A 14,103-nucleotide genomic window follows, 5' to 3' on the forward strand; every position below is an offset into this window, starting at 1 on the left:
TCATTAAACCTTATCACCTTCGTTGCTTCTTCTTTTGACTCTCTCCAATTTGTTCATATCTTTCATAAAGTGTGGCATGCAGACTTAGACACAACTTCAGCTGAAGTTTCACACACACACACCCTCCCCGCCAAGTAGACCAGGATAATATAGCTGGTAGCATGAGAAGTGCAGACACACCTATATGGATCTCTGTACTGGCATCAAAGAGGCAAGCAGGTAAGACCACAAGAGTGAGGAGTGAAGGCCAGGGAAGGAGCTACAGAGTCATATTTACATGGATCCAGTGCCCTAATAACTCAGTCGGAGAGGGAGGCAGTCTAAAGTAGCAGCTGCCTGGGTTTAAACAGTAGCCCCACATTAGGATCCAGGTTTGGAGATACAGTAGAATTCATCTGCTCAACCACTCCTCACTCCACCCACATGGAACTTAGACAATAGCACTTTATACCAGTCAAGTGAATTTCTCCCTTGGAGAAAAAGCAGCCTAATTAAGAGTTTTTAAATGTAGGCTACTGACATCATCTGCTATGTACAACAGTTATCTGGCATAAACAAAAGGTTAACTCCTCAGCTCACTAAATTCAATGGGAGTTTTGACACTGACTTAAATTAGGCAGGATTTCTTCCAAAGTCTCTTCTGCTTATGGGTAAACTCTAAAATAGTTGAAACCCACTTTGATTTTCTTTCATAATAATTTGAAATGTTCATAACAGCAAATATTTTAATATTTGCTTTGAAATTAGATTTTCCATCATAATTCTGTAATGGACACTTCTGCTTACAATATAAATAAAAGCATGTTTGTTGTCTGTATTGATGGAAATATAGAGTATCAATTACAAACAATTTTACACTTGATATCAATCCTTTTGCTACAGGCACTAATATGAAATTAAGTGGTAGAAAATGTTTACCACCCCAGCTTATATCATGCTTAATAACTACCTGGCATCATATAGATGAGAATACATGGCAATGATTCAGCTAAAATTAAATTCCCAGTAAATTCCATTTCTGACAGCATGCCAAAAAAATACTTCACTCGATCCAGTCAACTGCCTTTTCAACATCATCTCAGATGATAGGATAAGAAGCAATGGGCTCAAATTATAGCAAAGGAGGTTTAAGTTGGAAATTAGGGGAAACTTCCTGTCATGGTTGTTAAGCACTGGAATAAATTGCATAGGGAGGTCATGCATTGGAAATTATTAACATCGGGTTAGACAAATACCTGTCCGGGATGATGCTTGGTCCTACTTTGAATGCAGGGGACTGGACTTGATGACCTCTCGTGGTTCCTCCCAGTTATATGATTCTATGAGTCTATGATTCTATGATCAAGAAATTATATTAGATTCAGTTTATTAGATGATTGCATAAAACAGCTCACTCCTAGTGCTCTGTGGATACTATCCCTGCATCTGGCACCTGACAAACTCAGTGGGACTTTTTTCACTGGTTTCACTAATATTTGGATCAGGCCCCTGGTGTTTAGGTATAAGACAAGGGTAGGGAACCCAAGGCCCAGGAGCTGGATGCAGCCCCCAGCTTGCCTGAATCCAGCCCCGAGTGCTCAGGGCTCCCCCTCAACACTGGGGAGCTTGCGCTGGTGCTACAGCCCCCGGTGCTCATCTGTGGGGTTGGAGCACACAAAATCTACTAGTCTGCTCCCCCCGGGCTCTGGTGTGAGAGGGGAATGTTGGGAGTGTCTTTTTCCTTCTTAGTCGGGGGCCACATCAGTGAGATTGGTCTGGTTTTGTTTGTTTGTTTGCTTGCTTCTCACTTGTGTGCAGTCCCTGACTGATTTTTCTGTGTATCAGTGGCCCCCAAACCAAAAAAGGTTCCCCACTCCTGGTATAAGATATAAGGTTGCTGATCCTTACTGGCAAGATTTGTCCAGGATTTTAAAGTCAGTATGTGATAATGGCATTCATTTCTTGCTGACAAAACAATCTTCAGGCTTCTCTTCTTCAAGATACAATACAATATTTGACGCAAACAATGAAGTAAAGAGTCCCCCCTCCCTCCGACTTTTGTCAGTATACAGTTTGTCAATGCAGGAGCTATTTTCTGGCTATAGATTTAAAACATTTTTCAGGAAAACTTCTGGGTCCTGCTGTTTTGTTTTACCTTCAGGAAACAGTTATACTAAATTTTTAATTGTGCTGTCATATCTTCCTTTATTCTTCACTGTTTTTCCTGTTTGACAATCAGCAGATCTTTGCTAGTAATAGGAAAGTGAGAAGGGGTCAAAGAAGAAAACATTTTAGATTTTAATACAATCAATATTTTTAAAATATAATCTGTATGAATCAGTGTCCATCTAGATTTTTAATACTCTAAACCAGTGGCCACAAGATCACTTTTTCAATGTAAGCGCAATGTAAGAGTTACCTCAAATCCAAATACCCTTGCCCTGCTTCCTTCCTGCCCCTTCTTTGAGTCCCTACCCCTGCTCCACCCTTTCCCTGAGGCCTCACCCTGCTCACTCCATCCCCTCTCCTTCCCCATCCTCACTCACTTTCACCAGGCTCGGGTAGAGGACTAGGGTGCAGGCTCTGGTCATGGGCCAAGGAGTTTGGAGTGAGGGAGGGGCTCTGGGCTTAGCCCAAGACAGGGGATTGGGATCCAGGAGGGGTTTCAGGGTGCAAGCTCTGGGAAGGAGTTTTGGTGCAGCAGAACTTATGTCTGGGCCAGGAGGTTGGGTGCAGGACGAGGTTCAGGGCTGGGACAAGGGTTTAGGATGCAGGCTCTGGCTTGGCCCCGTTTAACTGGGACAGCTTCTGCGTGGTAAAGCAGTGGGGTTAAGACAGGTTTACTCCTACCCTGGCCCTGCACCACTCCTGAAAGCAACTGGCATGTATAGCAATAACTCCATGGCACTATGTGCTACCCCTCATCTACAGGCACTGGGCCCACAGCTTCTACTGACCATGGTTCCCCTTTACTGATCAATGGGAGCTGCAGGAGTGGTTTCTGCAGGAAAGGACAGCATGTGGAGACCCCTTGCTCTGCCTCTCTCAGGGGCTGAAGGGACATGCCACCCACTTCCAGGAGCAGTAATTACCATAGGGATAATTACTCCAGACCCAACAGGTCAGGCATTTTAGAACTCACTACTCAAATAATTAAATTTAAGCATAAGAGAGAAATGAAAATGATGAAATGCACAGACCTGTCAAAAACCAAAAATAACACACTTTGCAAGCAGTAAAAGTAGTAACAGCAATCCCCCACATGTGTGTTGGATCGGAAGATGAGAGAGAAGGACAGTGTGTGTTTGTGAGAATGACAGACAGACACACAGTGTGTGAGAGTGACAGATTTGCATTGCCAAACTCCCTCCATCCCCCTCTCTCTGCATGGAGAGAGGGTACATATGTGAGGGAGGGGCACCCTGACATAAGCGCCATCTCTCTTCTGTCTCCCACACACTACACAGCAACCAGAAGGTTCCTAGAGGGTCAGCTCGAAGGCAAAGAGCAAGAGCAGTATGACAGTGGGTGGAGGGGCAACTGAAGTGCCAACACTTGAAAGCTTTCTGGCCAAACTAGTCAGGATCACCTGTCAGAGGCTCCAAGATCTACCGGTTGGTGACCACTACTTTAAACTATCCCTTCTGACTTTTCTTTTTAAGCATTCATTCCAGCAATGCATCAGATTTGTTATTTCCTTAGCAGTAAAAACATTTTAGATAACTTTTGTATGGTACAGTTGATCTCAGTTACACTTATTTCATCCTGATTATTCTCATTTTTATACAGTTAGAAGTTTTTACTAGTTTATACTGTAATAGCAAAGCTCCTAATTGCCATCTTAGCTGTTCTGAAAGACAGAGCAAGACAAATGATATTCATTTGCCTTTGGATACAGCTTTCTCTGTATCCTATGCATTAACATCAGTATTAGGTAGTTCATTTGTTTGTAAGAGAGCATCAGATTCATTTAATATTCTGCATCCCTCAGGTTTACCGTCTCAGAATCATCTTTGACTCCTGTTTTTCATTTGCAGTTGATTAAAAAAGCAAAATTATAAACCAAATATTCTCCTTCCCCTAAAGAAGCCTTCTTTTATCCTGGCAGCAAGAACTCTTACCCCAAGAATCTTGGAGTCTCAATTATTTTAACTTCAGACCTTCCCAAAATCCTTATCCCAAATCTTTCCCCAAGACCCCTTTTCTGCTAATCCAATGTCACAGACAAAATTACCTTCCTTGGCAGTCAATGTCAAATGCTCTTTGAATAGCAGTACTGGTGTCTCATCACTCACTTTACTTTTGAAACTATATTTCACCTTCTACTCACCCTCTTGGTCTACTAATGTTGCCGGCAGCAACATCCCCCTTGTTTCTTTCTCCGACTTCTTCCTTCAGACATTTCCCAATACTATCCCCGAACCAAAGATCCACCTCCATAGCTGAGTTTGCTAGGTCACCAATCTTTTCTTCTCCATCTTCTCCTCCTCTATATTCTTCCTAAATGAGGAGGTATGAAATCTTGGCACCATGGATGCTAATGGCTAAATTCCCATTGACATCAGGGTGGCTAGAATTTCACCATCACTTCTGTGGGGTCTACACTATAATTAGATCATAAATAAATAAATAAATAAATAAAATTTCCTATCTCCCCCAGTGTATCTTGCATTTCTCTCTCTATTCTAGATTGCACTGTGGCATGTCAAGCACATTAAATGTTGTTATTATTAGTATTGGGTGGAGGTGTTAATCGTGGACCAGAGTCCCATTGTGCTGTACAAACACATAAATTGTTTCTGCCTGAAAGAGCTCACAATCTATGTATAGAACCAGAGACACCTGTTGGATAGAACAAACAGATTCAGGAAGCACCAGAAAACAATGAAATCACACTTGTCATGGTACCAGGCAGGGATCAGAGAAAAGCAACCATCTAGCCATTGTCAGGATTTTATAGTCATCATAGAGGAAAATTTTAAGAAGAGTGAAGGAGGTGTCTTGCACATGGTTATGGAGCACTCCTCCCATGCAAAATCATCAATACTTGTTTGAAAAATTATCAAATACTGTAAGCATGAAGTCTGGCACAATTGTGACAAAACAGAGCTGAGAGGTGTCATGTCAATAATATTTTAAAGTTGATAGGATGAGGATAATCTGTGAAAGTGAAGACAAGGAGTTTGATTCAATGGCAGAAGGAAGATGATGGAGGGACACAAAGAGAGGAGTGACACAGCTCAACTGGTCATCTAATAAATAGGATGCTTTCAGCAGTTTTTTGAATGGATTCAGTGGGACAAGATGGGATTTGTCAGCACCAAAGAATAAGAAGTTGCAGTAATTGAGACACAGGAAGAGAGTCTTAACTGTGTAGATGGAGAAGAAAGACAGGATCATAGCTGTAGTGCAGGAACCAAACAGCAGTAAGATATAGCCACAGACTAGATCTTATTGTTAAATAAATACAGACACAACACAAATCAGTTTATTGGTCTAGTGTTTTGTGAATTGCAAAGAAAAAAAAAGTGGTGCATTGTCAGAAAGCATTATCTATCCAACAAAGTGATAAGATTTCTGCAAAATTTTATCCTGATCCTAAAAAGACTTAAGCAAATGCATAATTCTGCACATGTGAATAATACCATCAAGGCCCAAGACCATACATTTCACCTCTGTTTGACAAAAAAGTGCATTTTTATACATTTCTGCTTGTTTCTTCTGCATCTGTCAATTCAAGATCTGTTGGAAATTTAGTTCTCAGAAGCAGGAGTAGGAGAGTAGACCAAAGAGACCTGTTCAACTGTCTCTTGTTATTCCATTAAGTAAACTTCTATGAAAACAGCATCTGTCTCAATTAGAAAAATACTGGCAAAGTATTTGGGTTTGCTCATTTAAACAAATTATGTGGTATCTGTGTTCAGAGCTAATGTATAATGTAATAGCCGTAAGATTAAAAAACTGCCCATTTGCACAAGGCCTAGGATGCTGTGCAAGGTTATTTCCATTAATACAAGCCCATTGTACTCCTGAGACATGTCACTTTTAAATGTATATTTAAATGTATATTTGTAGTAGTGGAGCAGGAAACATTGTGAACATACACTAAGTCCAGCTTGTGAAGGCAGCTTACATACCTACAGGACAAGGAGTAATGGGCTTAAAGTGCAGCAGGGGAGGTTTAGATTGGACATTAGGAAAAAATTCCTAACTGTCAGGGTGGTCAAATATTGGAATAAATTGCCAAGGGAGGTATTCTTAAATATCTCTGGAGATATTTAAGAACAGCTTAGATAGACATCTGTCAGGGATGGTGTAGACGGAGCTTGGTCCTGCCTTGAGGGCGGGGGGCTGGACTCGATGACCTCTCGAGGTCCCTTCCAGTCCTATGATTCTATGATTCCTGTTAAGCAAGTTTAAGTACCTGCACTGGAGGACAAATTTCTATTCTTCAACTCATGTCCCAGTTAATTCTATGCAGGATTAAACGACTAGTTATTACAAGCATTGCCTTTGTGTCTTTTTAAAACAAGACTATATCTCTTCTCTGTATAAATTGAGACATAAAGACCTTTTACCAACCACTTGCTGGGGTTGATCCTGTTTTGAGCAGAGGGTTGGACTACATGACCTCTTCAGGTCTCTTTCAACCCTAATCTTTCATGATTCTATGATTTCTGGTATTTAGTTGTATTTTTAAAACAAGTTTGCCTAAATGTAATATCCAACTATCCCTTGGCATGCTCCAAATGTTTCTACTATAATGCAAACAAGTAGCTTTATTTATGAAAGTCCTGTGGAGACTCCAACAAATACCATACCGTCAAGATTATTCAAGACATTATAAAAGAAGATACTATAACAACAAATTGAATAAACACACTTGATATGCAGAAAAGAAATGGATTGGACAGAACTGTTATATATCATACCACACCAGATGTGTTATCTTAATTCCTCTGCACGAAAAGTTAGATCTTCTCAAGAAGCATCTGTTGCTAGCAACAAGATACTGCAAGACCACAGGTACCAGAGAGCTAAACTTATTATCAGTTTTGGCAATGTGAAGCATACTGTGTCACTTCAAAATGTCTTAAAAGGGTTTTCTGGATTTTAAAATTGTTTAAATGTGGCAACTTTCCTTTGATTCACCAATTCAACAATAGCAGAAGCATATAAACTGTAGACAAGATTGTTTTGCATTATATTATATTGGTTTCTTCTAGTATTTCTAGAGTTCATGTGGTGGCACCTTAATTATAAAATTTGTTCGTTCATACTTCATCTTTGAAAGTTCACTTTGGTCTGAGCATAAGATAGCTCCATTCTGAAAAATCATTGCATGATTTTATGTAATTAAAATGCATTTGAACCTTTGTTGTAGTTTACAACAAAAAAAGTTGATTTTTGAGTAAGCTGCTCCCCCCCCCCAAAAAGGTGAATAAAATTTGTTAAGGAGTTATTACACACTATACCCCATACTGTCAACATTTGTGGCCCTGATTCAAGAAAGCATCCCTATCTAGCAAAGTTTTTAAGAACATGCCTAAAGTCTTAGTGACTTTAATGGGACTTAAATACATGTTTAAAATATGTATAGGCTAGTGAGTTTCTGAACACGAGTCCTTCTATAACAATTTTATTTGGTTTTAAAGCAAGCACTATTAAGCATAGTTACAAACTCTCAATTCAGGGCTGAATCCTGCATCTTTATGACTTCACTTACATCCACACTACAATTCCGTTCTTTCGAAAATAAATCGAAAGAACACAGGTTTTTCTGACATTGGTAAACCTCTTTCTATGAGGAAGAAGCCTTTTTCTGAAAGAGCTCTTTTGGAAAAAGTTGTGTGTGTGGACAGGGGAAGAGGGAGTTCTTTCGAAAGAGGAAAGAGAAAAAAGCACAGGTGCCCTGGTGGCCACTCCATTGATACTAATCACAACTTACATATGAGATAGTGTCCATTCAGTGAGGATGCTATCTTTTGAAAAAGCAGATCGCTTTTTTGATGCACTTTTGCTGTAGACACTCTCTTTCCGAAGACTTTTTTTGGAAGATCTCTTTCAGAAAAGCTTCTTCCGAAAGAAGCCTGCAGTCTATACATAGCCTCAATAAGGACAGTAGATTTTGGTAGTAGCACAGTATTTACACAGATCAAAATGACTTCATCAAAGTCATGCATTGCCAACTAGTTAGTTAGGTAAACAGAATTGATGAGTAATAAAATTCCAAATACTGTAAACACTATCTAGTTTGCAATATTGCAGGAACAGTGTATTTGGTTTAAAAATTGTTTTTTTTAAATACACAACAGTGTTTCTATTAATTTTGGATTTTAAAGAAACTTGCCTTTACATAGTTCATATATGGGACCAAAAGTTGAGATAACAATGTTTCCCTCAATGTCTGTTTCCATATAATTAGCCACTAGAGTCTAGTATGTAGTAAACTCATGTTTTTCTAAGAGAAATTGCTTTGATCAAGAGTTTTCTAGAGAAGACAAAGGAAAATAAAGCTCAAGAAATACATTTAATCCAGTAATAAGTATTAAGCCAGTACACACAAGCCACTAAGAAACATTAAGTTACATATGACAGTTCTTCCTTGTTCTGTTGCATTGTATTTAGGTATTGTGGGCCTCCTACCATGTTATGCATAATTTTACATACCATCTGGTTTACATGTCATATTCCATATGTAGAATGCATAACCTAAATACAATATTATGATGGATTTTAGCTACTATGGATGTTTTTGTTCTTAATTTGAAGGGTTAGAATAATATAGCTCTTAAGTCATTTTTCTAAGAGTTTGCTCTACAGACTACAATATGACACCATACACAATTTTTAAAATGTATAAATATGACAAGAAGTCAGCAGATAGTTGATGGGCAGGGTCTATTTGTTGGGATCCTATATGAATATTCATTGTTTAATTATAAAAGCCCAGTAATCTGTCAGTATCATTTGTTTGAGAAATTCATTGGAAGATTACAAAACTTTATAAATATTATGGTAAATTTTCTATAGCCTAAATGAAAAATTTAGACAAGAGCAATATCTGGATCAAGTAACACCTTTTCCTTAGCAGATTAATTTATTGACAAGAAGGTTAAAAGCGAATAAAGGAGGTTCAAATGCAGGTTCCATTTGCCATTCCCTCCACCTATCCCCACACACATTTCATTTATAGATAAGCTTAAAATATCAACAATGAATACTCACTAACTTTCTAATTCAGAAACCATACACACCAAATGTTTCAATCACTTGTGTTTCTTAATGTATATGTGAATGGTCATTATTGGTAGAAAATCTGTAAAACTGCATAATACTGTATTGGCTCATAGCTCTTATGCTAAAATGTATGTAAATAAATGTCCTTGTTTTCAGAGTCACAGAATATCTACAACTCCACGTGAAATCAGCAGAACCAGCAGTTGCTTAGCAGCTTTGACCAAATAAAGGCCCAAGTTTTTTATATTGAGAAATACTCACTCCATATTTTAAATGAAAAGTAAAATAGTAAAAATAATTTATTAAGATGAATGTGTCAATAACTTATTAGATAAGGCAAGAAAAACTTCAAAAAAAGCTGTCTAACTGAGTCCCAACTATGTAGTACCTCCATTTAAAAAAAAGTCAAAATGTTACAGTAAAGTTAGGGATTGAAATTGCAGTCTGCCCCTTAATATGAAGGTTGCAATAAAGTGATGAAAAGAAAAACATTTTAAAGCCTTGGTTTTCCCCCTCCTCACCACCGCTAGATCTAATAGGAACATCTATCCATAAATAAATATCATGGACATATTCAATTTAGTAGCAATTCTGCTGGAAGTATAGAGAGCAAGCTGACTGCTAGATCCAGTTCCTTGAACTTGTTTATATAGGATATAGTAATGTGACTTTTTTTTATTAAAAGTGTAACTATAAGAACATAATACAGAAAGGTTTTTCTTTGCTATGAAGCATCCTATTTCTAATAATTAAATATGTGTTGGCAACTTGGATTGCTGGCACAACCCTGACAGTTGTTACATATTTTTATAAGAGCATTAAGTGTTTTGAGGTTCTTTTAACATTTTATAAAAAAGTAAATATGTTTAATATTTTTAGCACTTGCACAAATTATTTTTTCTGGACTGGGAATTGAGAAATATACCCACAAAGCACAAGTAACAGTCTATCCTTTTAGAATAGGTGGAAAGAACTAAAATGTGGTCAGGTTGTGAAAATGAGACTTTTTTTTCCTTAAACAGCTCAATGATTTGGGTTCTCATAACTTTATCAAATTGCTTCTAACCTGATACCCCACTACGCGGACAACTTTCTATGAACTACAACTTCCATTTACTAATTTTTGCACAAACTGTATTTTAAATTCTATACAAAGATGTTCATTTGAATTATTAGGATGCATACCTGTTTGTGTATTTGTGGTGCAAGAGTTCTTAAAACGGAATAATAAAAAAATTACCATTATAAAATTATACTGTTTTTCCCATAAGGAGAAAGGGGACTTGTTCATAAGTTACAGGAGTTCTGAAACTTTATTGAACGGCACCCCCTTCTGACAACACAAAAATCATGTGACCCCAAGAGGACAGACCAAAATCTGAGCCCACCTGATTCCTGCCACCCTGGGTACAGGTGAGGAAGAGATGTACAGCCAAAGTGCAAGGGCTTCAGCCCCAGGCAGGGGCCTGTAACCTGAGCCTTGCCACCCAGAGCTAAAACCTTTGGGCTTCAGGTCCAGATAATGTGGTTCTGGCACTGGCCCTAGAAAGTCTAAGCCATCCCTGGTGACCCCATTAAAAGAGTTAGATGCCTATGCAACACCTTTTCTTATGGATTATATTATATTTGTCGTGTTAACCTTCTGATCCCATGGCTTACTCTTAGGCTCTGATTCATAGGCGACTGAAGTCAATGAGAACCTCTGCAGTGACCCCAGTGGGCTTTGAAATACCTCCTCCGCTCTGGTTAACAACTTTATAGTGAGGAGGGTGGAGAGGGGAAGGAGAAGTAGAGCACCAGGGGGAAAAAAACAACAATCTGGCTCCCTGGATATTGTGTGGAGATCTGTGTATAAGGAGGTATATAAAAGTCTTCCTTTTGATAGCAAACATTTGAAGACAATTATTTAGTTTTTTCTTTGCTATTTCAAAGCGGAAATCTACAAGATAATTCTGACACAATGCAGCTAAAAATCTCTTTAGTAACAGAGATAATCTTTGTTATTTTCTTAAAATGAACTTCTTTCACTAATCGCTGCAACTGTACCTCCTCTTTCAGCCCTCTTTCTTGTCCTTTCCCTTTGAACTGTATCCAGTCTGAGCCCTGCCCTTCTTTTAGTGAAGTCAATGGAAGGTTTGCCATTGACTTCAATGGGAACAGATTCAGACCTAGCATTTCAAATAAACCAAGAAATCCTTGGCAGAGTCCTGCTTCTAAAACCGGGAGAACCATTGAAACTAGATAGCAAAAAATCCATGTAAAAGTGGATCCAGCAATCACCAGCTTTCTCTGGGTCCCAGTATTTTGCCTGATATCTGGGAAAGAACAAGCAAACAGCCCCCTTGCTCTAGAGAGCCTGACATCTGACAGCCAGGGGTAGTAGCAGTGAGGGAGGACTCACAGGGCACAGATCCCCCTGCTAAATGCAGAGCCATGCACTAATTTGATAGCAACCATTTTGCAAATATTAAACCTCTTCATAGGGGAGCAATACTTTAGAGCCAGAAAGCCCTGTGAAGCACACGATGAAGAGAGTTGGGCTGGCAGGAAGAGGAGATAGGAGTTGATAAGATCCATCGGTGCCTACCTTGAGTAAGGGCTGAGTTGCCCGCCATGGGAGTGACCCAACTGGGACCCAGGCTACGGGGAGGAGTCATGCTGCCTACCCCAGTAACAGAGCCTCTCCCCGCACAGGCTGGAGAACAGATCCTCTCACTCCCCTTCCACAGCCCCGAATGGCATCATCGCTAACTAGGGGTCACTCGCCCAGTAACACATAAAAAACAAGCGCCTGACAGGCCGCGACGAGCTAATTCCTTCCAGCACCTCCAGCGCGCCCTCGGCCGCACAGAACCCCGTGCCCGCCGCAAGCCTGATCCCCAGGCAGGCACAGAAGGAGCGGTACCCCGCGGAGCAAGGCACAGAAGCCCGTCAGCAAAGCACGGAACCGCGAGCACCCCCGTCTGTGCCCGGAGGCACAGCAGCCCCCCCCCCCCATACAACGGTACCCAGAGCAATGCGCACAGCCCTCAGCGATGCAGCCCCCAAAACTTACTCAGAGCAATAGGCAGACACTTCAGCAATGCAGCCCCCCAAACTGTACTCAGCGATGCACAGCGCTCTCAGCAATGCAGAGCGCCCCAAAACCTGCACTCAGACCAGTGCACAGAGCCGTCAGCAATGCACCCCCCTCCGAACTGCACTCAGACCAGTGCACAGAACCCCTCCAAAATGCACCGTGACCTGACCAACTCCCAGACACCCCCCCCCTCCGCCCGCCCGCTGTACCCCGGCAGTGAAGAGCGTAGCCCACACGCGGCACTCACAGCGGTGTGGCAGGCAGCACGCCCACAGCGATGCCCGGAGCCCCCGAAGTGCGCCCAAAGCAACGCACGGCCCCCCACCGCAGCAGCCTTAGCAAGACCCACTACCCGGAGCAATGGCAGAGCGACCCAGCCAAGCAGCTGAAAGTCCTTCTCTAAAGCTTCACCTCAGCAGCACGCCAGCCTCCGCCTCTCCCCCTCCTCGGTCGCTAGCCCTGCCGAGGGTGGCCCAGGCAGCCTGCCCGGTCCTCCCCGCCACTTACCGGGCATCCTGACAAGCAGGCGTGGGCAGTGGGGCGGGAATCGCCGCTCGGCAGCCGGCGCTCAGCTCCGCGCGGGGACTCCCGGGGCCAGCGGAGCGGCTTGCGGGAGGCAGGGACACGCACGGCTGGAGACGGAGGGAAGTGGCGGAGTTCAGCAGGGCGCGTTTTCTGCACATCCCACAGAGGCTGGGGCCAGGTGCAGCAGGGCGCGCTCCCGCGGCGCGGGCACAGCAGCAGCAGCAGCCCCAGTCCCTGCACTGCCAGTCCCCGTGCCCGGGAGCAGCAGCAGCAGCAGCAGGAGATGCACGTTGTCCCCTCCCCTCCGCCCTCCCCACCCCAAGTCTCTCCCACACAAACTCGCGCTGCCCAGTTCACAGGAGAGCCCCGCTGCCCTGCCTTGCCCGGCTGCTGCGGGAAGCCGGAGTGTTAGAGGAGGTCCCGCCTCGGTGGCTGCCTGCTAGGGAGCCACGGCGGCGCTCCCGCTCCCGGAGCGCCCCCCGCCCGTGAGGAGCGCAGCGCACAGTAGCTGCTGCCGCCTGTAGAGGTGCCCAGCTGGGCGCCGGAATCTCTGCGCCTGAAACGCCACCCCCACACACGCACCCTTCCCCCGACCCCCTAGCCTCGGAGGTCAGTGGGAAGCTGGCAGGTGCCTCCCACGGACACACACACAGCCTAAGCAGCGGGCCTCCGCCGCGGCCAGCGGCTGCTTCACGGGGCCCCGGCCTGCCTCAGCCACGCACTTGTCCCTGGGGGAAAGGTGCAGGCATCCCCGAGCCGGGAGGGGAGCGCGGCTCATCAGGCGGGGAAGGAGCGGGGCTCTGCTGCTGGGTGTTCTGAACTGTTGCCCGAGATTTCCACTGCGGAGTAAGAAAGCAGCAGCAGCGCCGCGGAAGCGTTGCAATGCCTGATTTAATGCCCGCTGCACAGTCCCCCTCTCCCGCTCTCAGTTCACCTTCTCCCGAAGCAGAACGATCGGCTCAGGAGTTAGGTGCCTCACCCTGATTTACTGACAGCCACATTCAAACATGTCCCCAGTCTAAGGGAATGATTAAAAAACTAGATACCCTCATCCTCAGAAGAGGGGGGGAAAGAGCCACCGTCTCATTGCAAACTTGTTTCCGTGATGATTTGCATCTTAAGCTCGACTGCTGCTGCCTGTCTTATTAAGCCTCACCAGTATTCCCCGGCGGACATCCCCTGCTGGAGAGAGGCAGCAATACTCTTGTCTAACGAGTTTTTTCCAGAAGACCTGTGCGAAAGGTGTCCCACCCTGGAGAATGGGAAGGGGTTTGGCTTTT

At 43.0% G+C, this 14,103-nt stretch overlaps 1 protein-coding gene across 4 annotated transcripts in view; it reads right to left on the reverse strand.

The window, feature by feature from the left end:
* Window positions 1-13,234, reverse strand: part of HS3ST5 (heparan sulfate-glucosamine 3-sulfotransferase 5) — a 251,409-nt gene extending 238,175 nt beyond the window's left edge. For 2 of the 4 annotated variants that reach the window (XM_075924006.2, XM_075924005.2), the window contains exon 1: window positions 12,806-13,234. The gene's annotated coding sequence lies outside the window, so the exon portion shown is untranslated. The other 2 variants (XM_025184750.3, XM_075924002.2) reach the window with 1 other exon arrangement.
* Window positions 13,235-14,103: the final 869 nt, after the last annotated feature.

Source organism: Pelodiscus sinensis, chromosome 3 (genome assembly GCF_052426305.1).
Source record: "Pelodiscus sinensis isolate ZL-2025 chromosome 3, ASM5242630v1, whole genome shotgun sequence".
In the NCBI taxonomy this organism is placed as follows: domain Eukaryota; kingdom Metazoa; phylum Chordata; order Testudines; family Trionychidae; genus Pelodiscus; species Pelodiscus sinensis.